The following is a 10,589-nucleotide window of genomic DNA, read 5'->3' on the forward strand; positions in this document are numbered from 1 at the left end:
AAACCCATCTTTAAACTCTTCTGGGGAAAGCCTGATACAATATTTTGCATTGAAAAGTAAACCTGGAGTGACTCAGGGTTGGATTGTTTCCCTCTTGCAGTAAAACCCACGGGAAGGAATGGAGGCAGAGGAAAAGTCAGTGATATTCTCTCACATTGTTCTTTATTGTAGAACAGGCTGCTGGATTGTCCCACCATCTTCATAGAAGCCAGGCTGGAGCATTTTTCTGGGAATCTTCAAAGGGTTGCAGGTGGTATGACGTGTGTCTCCTGCCCACCTCAGGCTCTGATTCTTATTTCTGCCTGGATCCTAGCTCTGTGGAGCATCCCATGAAGTCCTAGGAAGGGATAGAGATGATGACATGGAGGAAGGTGGTTGACTGCAAAGGAGGGTTCAGACTAGATCTGGAACTCAACCACACACAGATCTTGGGTGTATGATCTGGCTCTCAGTTTTTACCCAATTTCACTTTCAGGTTCTCATGTACCACCACAATGTTGCAATGTCTGAGGTGCAAACACTGCAAAGGAGTGGATGCTTTATGTTGTAATTGCAATTGAGAAAATCATGGAAATATGATTTTAGGTTTTGAGAAAGTTTGTGGAATTTTTTTTTCCTTGTATATTTTTTTGAAAAGAAAAACCTAAAAGTTGGACTAAATTTGACCTGAGATTGGCCTCTTGACAAATCACAAACTATAAAGTCATATATTTAATTAGCAGAGTTTGTTTGTATTGCCATCTAGGTACAGTAATTATCCATTGAAATAACAATGTTCTTTATATAAGATCTTTGTTTGCTTTGCAAGAATTTGAACTGTTCGGAAACTTGGAATGCCTGTTCTAACTTATTGGATTTTTATGGAAGCTCAAATTAGCAATTTAGTTTCCCACATAATTGCATGTCATCATGTGCCTTGTCTTAGACACACAGTAAGTGCCAAACATTATGAGTCATATTGTATCTATTTCAAATCATCATCTTATGCTTAACAAAATTACAAAGGTAATTCACATTTAAATATCAAGGAATTCTCAAAGTTCCGCTTTGGTTTCACAACTTTCTTATTCCCCAGTGCCATCTATTCTGAATTTTTTGGGACTGTCATAATTTTGAGGGGTCTATCCCTCACCCTGCAATACTAAGGCCCTATCTACATACAGATTTTGTACTGTATAACTATGTTGGTTAGGGGTGTGATTTTTTTTAACCTATAACATATTGAAGAAAGGGTAAATTGATAGTAATGAATATAAATCAGAAGTTAGGAACTATAGAAAATTGATAAAGGAAGCAAAGGGACTCAAATTGAAATCTGTGGCCAGCAGAGTTAAGGACAATAAGAAGACATTCTTTAAGTACATTAGAAACAAAAAGAATCCTGGCAATTGTATTGGTCCATTACTGGATGGAAATGGTAGATTTATCTATAGAAAGGCAGAAGTGTTCTATACTTGGGGGAAAAACAGATGATGTAGTCATATCATGTGGTAACACTCTTTCCATTCTACTAATACCTCTGGAGGATGTTAAACAGCAGCTACTAAAATTAGATCTTTTAAAATCAGCAGGTCCAAGTATCTTACACACAAGAATTTAAAAGAGCTGGCTGAGGCACATGCTGGATTGTCAGTGTTGATTTCCAATAAGTCTTGGAGCACTGGGACGTTCCAGAAACCTGGAAGAAAGGTAATGTTGTCCCAATATTTAAAAAGGGTAAATAAGATGGCCTGGGAAATTATAGGCATGTCAGTCTGCCATCAACCTCAGGCAAGATAATGGAGCAGCTGATATGGGACTTGATTAATAAAGAATTAAAAGAGGGTAACATAATTACTACCAATCAACATGAGTTTATGGAAAATAGATTCTGTCAGACTAACTGGATATCTTTTTTTTATGAGATTACAAGTTTGGCCGATAAAGGTATTAGTGTTGATGTAATATACTTAGACTTCTGTAAGGCCTTTGACTTGGTACCACATGATATTTTGAGTAAAAAAACTAAAAAGATATAAAATGAACATGCCACATATTAAATGGATTAAAAGCTGTCTACATGATAGGTCTCAACATGTAATTGTAAAGGGGGAATCATCATGGAATGGGTGTGTTTCTACTGGGGTCCTGGAGGCATCAATCTTTGGCCTTATGCAAAACAATATCAGTCACATGGTGCTATGTTCTTTGGTCATTCAGACCAGCACTTAAAGGTGGCCTATTCATTTCAGGACATGTTAGAGTTCTAGCATAGAAAAAAATCTGGTATGGATGTCTGCAGCCTCAAGTCTAGTAGAACATTGCCAGAATATTTTTCTCACCTGTGTTATACAGAGTAAGTTTTAATCTCGGCTTCATATTTTGCCATGCACCTAAACAAAACTGCAGTTATTGTTCTGGACTCCTCTCTGTTTTGTATTTCCAGGGCCGCCTGGGGGGGGGGGAGGGGCAAGTGGGGCAATTTGCCCCAGGCCCCGGGCCCCACAGGGGCCCCCAAGAGAATATAGTATTCTATAGTATTGCAACTTTTTTTTATGGAAGGGGCCTCTGAAATTGCTTTGCCCCAAGCCCCCTGAATCCTCTGGGTGGCCCTGTGTATTTCACAGGCAAGCTTTGAAAGGAATAGCTTGTGCTGTTGTAAAATTTTGTTTTTCACAGAAGTGGATCCTTAGGGTGGCTTCACTAGTTCTTCTTTCTGAGAAGCAAGACTTCTTCTAGGGGAGAACAACTCAGTGCTCAACCTGATCCCTGTTGATCACAGCAGTAATTGGGGGGGAGGCCTCCTAGGTGCCAGGTCAAAGGATCAGAATCTTTTCCTTTTGCCTACAACCATGCAGAATGGTGGCATGTTGCCAGTGTGGCCAGAATGCAGTGTACTATGGGTATTCTCTGCTTCCCAGGGCCCGTGAGGGGTGGTGGGAGGGGTGGACTGGGACCCAGAATGTATGTAAATTAGAAAACCCTAGAAGGAGCCTCTAATTTACACCAGAGGTTAGGCAGACCTCTGCATATGGAGAGCACAAGGGTGGTTGAAGACTTGTTTACATGGGGAAAACTGACCTTCATAGCTATTGTGGAATAACTATTCTGCTACAGCTATTCCAGAATAGCTCCCTATTCTGAAATAAAAGAGACTTTATTCTGGAACTACTCCGTTTTGGAAGCCAAGTAATTATTCCAGAATAAAATCACTTTTATTATGGACTAGAGTGTCCACCTGGGGGAGTTATTTCAGAATAGCTAAATTATACCAGAATAGGTATAGCAGAATAGTTATTCCAGAATAGCTATGATGGTCAATTTTCCCCATGTAGACAAGATCCTAAAGTCACTTTTCCCTCCTCTTTTCTGTCCTACTCCAAGCACAAGGATGGTATATTTAACTAGAATCCAGCTGCTTTCATGAGCAAGGGCCTAACTAGTGCTTGCTAGAGGGAAACTAGAACTCTGCCATCTCAGAAGGAGGCATTGGGAAACCCAGTCAACTGCTAAAAGTGACCATATGTCCCAGTTTAACTAGGCCAGTCCCAATTTTTTATTTAACCAATCAGAATTTTTGGAGGGTAGTTTTTTTTTATAATTTCACAATGTTGGTTTAAGATGATTTGCTACACCATCTCGTATTTAATCTGTTATTTCTAGGGACACACTGTCCAGTGTCCAAGAGCTATGAACAGCATTTGGAGCAAAGAGAAAAGTCAAACGAGCATACATGCTACCCAAACTGCCCATTGGCTCAAACTGAATGTTAGTGACACTTGTTCAATGTTTCATAATAAACTCCTTCAGAACAGGGGAAAACGGAAAGATGCTGATCTCACTATGAGAAGCTAGTTAGCAGTAGGGACAGCAGGATGCCATTTTGAAAAAGAAGGGTACTTTGTGTTTTCTGTGATTATTTCATGTTGCCAAAATTGTCACCAGAAAAGTATTCTGCTTTTTTACTTTTTAAAATATGGCCACCTATGCTGGACCCAATATCTTCCCATTTATTTTATTAGCCACCTTTTTTAGGTAGCCCTGGCACATCCCAAACCTTCACCCGAAGTGAGGTGAAGCTGTTAGACAGTAATTGCCGCTCTTTAAGGCCAACGTGCACCCCATGGAGCAGTTAGTTATCGGAGCACTAAAGAGCGTATTAAAACACTAACCATAATGTTTTTTGGCAGCCTTTCAACGGCTTTTATTTTCCAGCTAAACAATACTTAAGATCCTGTATGCTGCAAGTCAGCCCAGAGTTAATTGTTTAAACCTGTTTTAAAACCCTTTAGGATATGGGGATACAGTGCAAGCACTGCCAACCCCCTGCGGGTTGATGACTCAGCGAGAGAAAGATGTAGTGGGTGAAAAGTCACATATAAAACCAGGGCTTGAGACTTAACCATTGTATCGTCCTTCTCTTTGGGCTCTGGGATTCTCCTGGGTTTGCAGTAACAGAACCAAGACTGTGCTATGGTCTGCCTGATCTGCAGAAAACCACTGCAAATAATTTTATTCTGTAAGTTCTCTGATACTTCCCGAGTATGGAATGGGTCTGAGATGGACCATTGGACCTGACCGCTCCACTTTGGGGAACTTTATTCATTAGTATTATTTAGCTCTTATATGGTATTTTATTTATTAATTGTGTCTAAGGGCCCCACTGGGCCCTGTGTGAACACTTATTAAACAGATAGTTCCTGCACCAAAGATCAATATAGGAGCTGGACCCAAACTTGGCAGTTAAGATCAAGCTCTGAATGTAACCCTTTGACAGACAGTTCAAAGTTTGTCATTGTGCTACCCAACTAAGATCCAACGTGTTATTAATATAGCAGACCCGATATCTCTTGGCTATATTGTTTCTAATCAAAAAGCTGTTTTCTGTGGGCGTGGGGAGCAAATACACATTCACAATGTAATATCAATGTGAGAGAAACCCCACAATTAACATTTTGACAAAAGCCTGTGTCCATGATGTGAAAGGATATTGATGCTGGGGTAGGAGGGAATACTTTAGAGGAAAAAAAAAAAGGCCTAACATTTTATGCGGGTCAGAGATAACGAGAGGCACGAGTCATCCAAAAGTCTAATCAAATGGGTTTCCACCATGTTAGTCTAAATGAGGACATATTACCAACGTAGTCTTAACCTACTAGAGCAGGTTATAAGAAAGGAGGAACTCTGATGACACACACAAACCACTGGAATATGTAATACCTTTCTGAGAAACTGACCCTTTGAACAGCGGATCAGACAATAGCGTTTTCCTGCTAAGTCACTGGCGATATTTTGCTATTCTGTAACTTAAACTTAGGGGCTGGTGTGATGGGGTGTCCACAGTCCACCCCACACAAGGGTTGAAGGGGTAAATGAGGCCAATTAACCTTAAGCTGCACCTGGAGGAAACCTAGGGAGTGCAAGGTACTAATTGCAGATGAAGTCCAGCTGGGAAGAGTAGCTGGGCAGGATCTATAAAGAGAGGAAGTTGTCATGCTCAGGGAGGAGACCTGCATTGACTGAAACAAGGAGAGGAGAGCAGTAAGGGGAGAGTAGGAAGGAGTCCAGGGAAGGAGCAGTAAAGGCTGGGAGAGTAAAAGCCCAGAGCTGCTGGGTTGAGGGTCCCTGGACTGGAACATGGTGTAGAGGGCGGGCCTGGGTTTTCCTACCAGCCACAGACTATGCAGTTGGGAGTGGAACACCTAGGACAGTTTGCCTCAAAGGACTTGTGATACCTTGGAGGCTGGGTAACCGCAGGAAGGGGCATCAAACCAGATGGCAGAGCTAATTCCCCAGATGAGCCACAAGAAGGTACCACTGAGTGGTGAGTAGCCCAGATGCCATGACACCTGTCAGTAAATAGTCTGTCTAGTATACAGTTAGATGTATATATTCTTACTATAGATTATTTGCCTAGAGGGTCCTAGAAGTCCGGTTGTGCCAGGCACTGTACAGACAGTCCCCACTCTGAAGAGTTCGCAATCTAGATGGGCAAAGCAGATGAAAGGTGGGAAAAAGGAACTAGTATTGCCTCAGTTTCTCAGATAGGGAACCGAGAGGCACAGAGGTTCAACAATGTGGCCGATTTCACCTATGGTGTTGATGGCAGAGCTGGGCAATGAGCCCAGCTCTCCTGAGTCCCAGTTCAGTACCTGAACTACAAGGAGCATTGCCAGCAGATCGAGGGAAGTGATTATTCCCCTCTATTTGGCACTGGTGAGGCCACATCTGGAGTATTGCAACCAGTTTTGGACCCCCCACTACAGAAAAGATGTGGACAAATTGGAGAGAGTCCAGTGGAGGGCAATGAAAATGATCAGGGGGCTGGGGCACGTGACTTATGAGGAGAGGCGGAGGGAACTGGGCTTGTTTAGTCTGTAGAAGAGAAAAGTGACGGGGGATTTGGTAGCAGCCTTCAAGTACCTGAAGGGGGCTTCCAAAGAGGATGGAGCTCGGCTGTTCTCAGTGGTGGCAGGTTACAGAACAAGGAGCAATGGTCTCAAGTTGCAGTGGGGGAGGTCTAGGTTGGATATTAGGAAACACTATTTCATTAGGAGGGTGGTGAAGCACTGGAATGGGTTACCTAGGGAGGTGGTGGAATCTCCACCCCTAAAGGTTTTTAAGGCCTGGCTTGACAAAGCCCTGGCTAAGATGATTTAGTGAGTGTTGGTCCTGCTTTGAGCAGGGGGTTGGACTAGATGATCTCCTGAGGTCTCTTCCAACCCTAATCCTCTATGATTCTATGACTCTTTCCAGTTCTTTTATTTTGTGATTTTTTTTCTTTCCACTTGTGTAATAATTTGCCAATCAAATCTGCTCCTGTTTAAGGCGATTTGGCTGCTGTCGCAGATGTTATAATTGGGACTGTCATTGACCGTTACCTAAGAGACAAAACTTAATTAGTTGATGGTAGTAAAAGCTTTTGAACATGGAAATTGCTAAACGGGGGTTTGTTAATTATAATTATTGAACTAAAATATGACCTTGGAAGTGGCAGAGTCAGGGTGACTCATAACTCAGGCATGGGGGAGGTTGTGATCTCCCTCCCTAAGGGATTTGCCCTAGTCATTTAAGATGGGTTACAGCTTGAGTGCTCCCTTTAACTCAGCCGCTGTCCAGACACACAACCCCATCACTCTTGTTGTTGTGGCAATTGCACAAGTTAGCAAGTCTGGGAGCATGGGGCAGGCCTCAACTGGGCTTTCCTCAGAGTTGCTTATTCAACCTTTCTCTAGGGTGAATGCAGGCTAGCACTGTGGCACAACAGTCTAGGGCTGAGTCTTTCAATGCCTTCCCACAATCCTCTGGGACCTCCCTGCCTCATGTCTTTTTCTTGCCATCTATCTATTCCCTGTGTACTGAGCAGAAGTCACTACCACTGCGAATAGGCCTGCTCAGTGATTTGTTCCCCCAGCTGTCCATGGCTCCCAGTAGCAGCAACTGTGCTCATCACTGGTTCAGAGCTCCAATGTTCAAGTCATTGTCTCAGCCTACTGCCGGCCATCCAGAGGCCAGTACAGGAGGATTCACCTGGCATTAGAAACAGCAGCCACTGTCTCCACTTCTCCAGCTTTGCATGCAGCTCACACACTCTACTTGAGAAGAGTCAAGTGGTGGCCACTGCCAAAATACCACCGCCTTTTGTGACCCGCTTTGTCTTCCTCTCCCCAAAATGAGTTGCACTAATGCCAACATCAGGTACGAGTCATTGCTCTGAGTAGGCTCCATGCCCCACTGCCAGTTGGAACGTAGGCTGCAGACAGAAATCAGGAGCGTGGCTACCTGGAACAGGTTTAATTGTGTGAGTTACCTGCTTTGCACCATTTCCACCCACAAGCCCCAAAAGGGACAAACAAGTTCTCCTGCAGTACCCAGTGAGAGCTGTCACAGAGTGGTGCTGCTGACCCTGTGCATTAGGGGATGTGCCCCCAGAAGTCTTGGCACCACCCATGACTGAGTAGGCCACTATATGGCTGTAGGTCATTACAGAAAACCCCTCCCACCACTTGACTCTTCCCCTGAAGGAGAGTGACCATCCTACAGAGTAAGTTATCCCAGGGTAGCAATTTGAAGTTGAAACATTTTAGTGCATTCTATAGTGTGGGAACAGCCTAATAGTGACAGAGAGATGCTAGCAAGGATTATTTGGGATACAGGGAAAATTAATTTAAAAAATACTAGGAAGAGTTACAGGCCCCAAATGGAACAACATATTCACACACCGCTAGATTCTGCTAACATTTAAAACATAGTCTAGAACATATTTGAACTTTTTGGATTGGGCCTCTTTTGCATTTTAATTGATCTGTAGTTTAAGGTGGTAGTTCATTTTTTAAATATATTTTTCAGTGTTTGTGTGGTGTCTCCTGAGACGTTTGGCAAAAGATGGGGGTCACCTAATGAGCAAACTTAGTTTTATTTTGCAGCTCTCAGAAAGTCCTTATTTTTACTTCGATTTTTTTTCATGGTGAAGGCCCAGATTTTTGTGAGAGATTGCCAGAATAGTAAGGACAAAGGACTTCATCACCTTCAGATAATTGAAACAACTCTATGGTAAGCATCAGACCTCATAAACCCAAGTCCGAAGATAATAAATATGGGTTTGCTTAAGTGTTCAGTGTTGGCCTAATTTTGCTCCCATTTAAGTCAATTGTAAAATTCCCATTGACTTCAATAGGAGCAGAACAGGACAACTCTGTGCGCTGTTGAAAATCCCACCCTAACTCTTAACAAAAACCCTCTTCTGGACATGTTGCTCACACTCAGGTCCTGCCAGGCCTTTTTGCAGTTGACAAGCAGCATCTGCAGTCACACTTGCGAAACTAAACTTACAAGGCATGTAAGCCGTCATGCTTCAAGGCAGAACCTGATCACCAGCAGGTGACAGCAAGAAACTTTCCCTCTTGTGTAATGCACAATTAGGTGCATTATGGGTGTTTTATGCCTTCCTTTCCGCAGCATCTGGCATTGGTCACTGTCGGAGACAGGATACTGGACTAGATGAAATATTGGTCTGTTCCAGTGTTGCAATTCCTATGTTCCTGTCTCCCTGGTGGGCTAGCATCCTGTGATATCCTTCCAGCTGGTAATATGCCCAGGACAAAGTTTTAGCACCATCAGCCTCCCGAGCTGCCTGCGGCCTCAATGTAGTATTACCAAAATAAAGCTGTTTGAATGCAACAAGTGTTTGGGAATGTGCTGTGTCGCTCTGTGAGGGTGCCAGAGTGTACGAGAAATGGGGAGGCGATTTTTCAGAACTTTGCAAGCATGGATCCCACCCTCATGCTTCTCAGGGAAACACACAAATGAACATTGAAACCATGTAAGACATGTTTACATTAACCATCCAAATTTACATTAACTTCAGAAAAACTCTAGGGATTCATTTCCCTTGGTACAAATGCTGCTGTTGTTATCCCTTAACCCACCACCCAGTACACTTTGTGCAAGAGAAAGCTAGAGGCAGAAGCCAAACACAATAGGAATCAGAGTAAAACTTGTCCCTGGGGTTGTTTGATTTCATTTTTAATCAGATGGCTTCAATTTCTCAGGTTAGTTTCAGAGACTGCCCTTGTTCTCTGCACCACACCAGACACACAAAGGGTTTCAGGCCATTCATTCATTGTGCAGGTTCCCTACAGTCTACAGCAAGAATGTTTACTCTAGTTCCGGTTAGCTGCCAATCAGAGCATTAGCCAATTGCTGGCTATGTCCTTATAGGGAGGTTATGTGTTTTGCGGGCTAAAATGAGCATATATTTTCAGTCAGGCAAGTCAGCAAACTCCCGATCTTATTTACACCTGACAGAATTTGACAATGTTCTGGTACGACAAATTAAGTCTTGGGGCTCTGGTCCTTACCCCAAAGAGCTGTGGGTTGGTGGGAAGGGGGAAAGCAGAGTTTCTTGAATATTTAGCATTTGTTAAGCACAAGCACTTTAGTGTGGTGGGTGTGTTAATAAGAAAAATGATGAGGGCAGTTTTATTAGTGCATATAGGCCCTGGAAATAGCGTATAGATTCTTTCACTGACTTCTTTGAGATTCTCTCCTGATTTATGAGGGTAGAGTAAAATATGTATCATTTGGCAATGAGATGTCTATGTGGGGGGCTGTGATAACAGTCTAAAAATATTTCAAGGGTGTAAGCACTGAAATGAAGGGGGATTGTTTAGTGAAGCACAAGGATGAATAATGAAGAGACACAGGAGAAGAGTTAGAAAAAGAAAATGTAGCCTATCAGGGAAAATGTCACATTGGTAGATCGATTAGGCTGTTGACTGGTCCCCTAAGGGAAATAGTGGGAGTGAGATATTTAAAAATAGATGGGGCAAAGAACTAGAAAATGTGCACTCAGAAACAATCCTGCACTAGTCATGGTTCAGCTGTATTCTTTTCTTCCCTTTCTAATGTCTGTGATTCTCTTCCCCCAATCTATTTCTCCGCTCTAATCCCTGATATTTGTAGGAATTGCCATACTTGATCAGACATGTGGTCTATCTAGCCCAGTATCTCTCTCCCCCTTTTCCCTGTCTGTCTTCTCCTTGTTCTCTGTGCTTCCTTTAGCCATTTCTCTCCCTGTTACTTGTTGCTCCATGGTTATCCCCCTTCTA

Source organism: Chrysemys picta, chromosome 1 (genome assembly GCF_011386835.1).
Source record: "Chrysemys picta bellii isolate R12L10 chromosome 1, ASM1138683v2, whole genome shotgun sequence".
Taxonomy (NCBI): Eukaryota; Metazoa; Chordata; order Testudines; family Emydidae; genus Chrysemys; species Chrysemys picta.